Consider the following 606-nt stretch of genomic DNA (forward strand, 5'->3'; position numbering starts at 1 on the left):
GAAGAGTTACACATTACCCAAAACATCATAGTAAAACTCTTGAGCGATTAGACAAAAGACTTTAGGACAACTACACCAAAAATTCATTGTTGTCCAACGGTTTGGATATTTGGCTTTCACCTAGGAGATTCTGGTTTGATTCTCTGAAATTGAATATTATTTTCTTATTTCTTTTTATTTTATAGTTTCATCTTTTGTCACCAATTATATTTAAACTTTACCTCATTTTGAGAGGCACTTTCATGGTCAAGTTCAAGAGTATCTTAGATTAAAGACTTTTATGAACATCGTACCTATGTTAGTGTCATGTTCTAGATATTTGTTTCAATTTCAACAAGTGGGGTTGAGGTGATTCAAATGGTTAATGTGATAATCCAGCTATTTTCGAGGTCTCTCTTGTTGAACGCCATCATGGTTGAGATGAGCACCCGAGTGAGTTTGACAAGGAGACTCGAATTTAAACTTTACCTACGTTTGAGAGGCACTATAATGGTCAAGTTCAATGGTATTTTAGATTAAAAAGACTTTGTTAGTGTTACTTTGTACCTTTGTTAGTGTTATGTTATAAACATTTGGTCAAGTTCAACAAGTGGGGTTGAGGTGATT

The sequence above is a fragment of the Cucurbita pepo genome, chromosome 16 (genome assembly GCF_057944985.1).
Source record: "Cucurbita pepo subsp. pepo isolate OVF chromosome 16, ASM5794498v1, whole genome shotgun sequence".
NCBI lineage: Eukaryota > Viridiplantae > Streptophyta > Magnoliopsida > Cucurbitales > Cucurbitaceae > Cucurbita > Cucurbita pepo.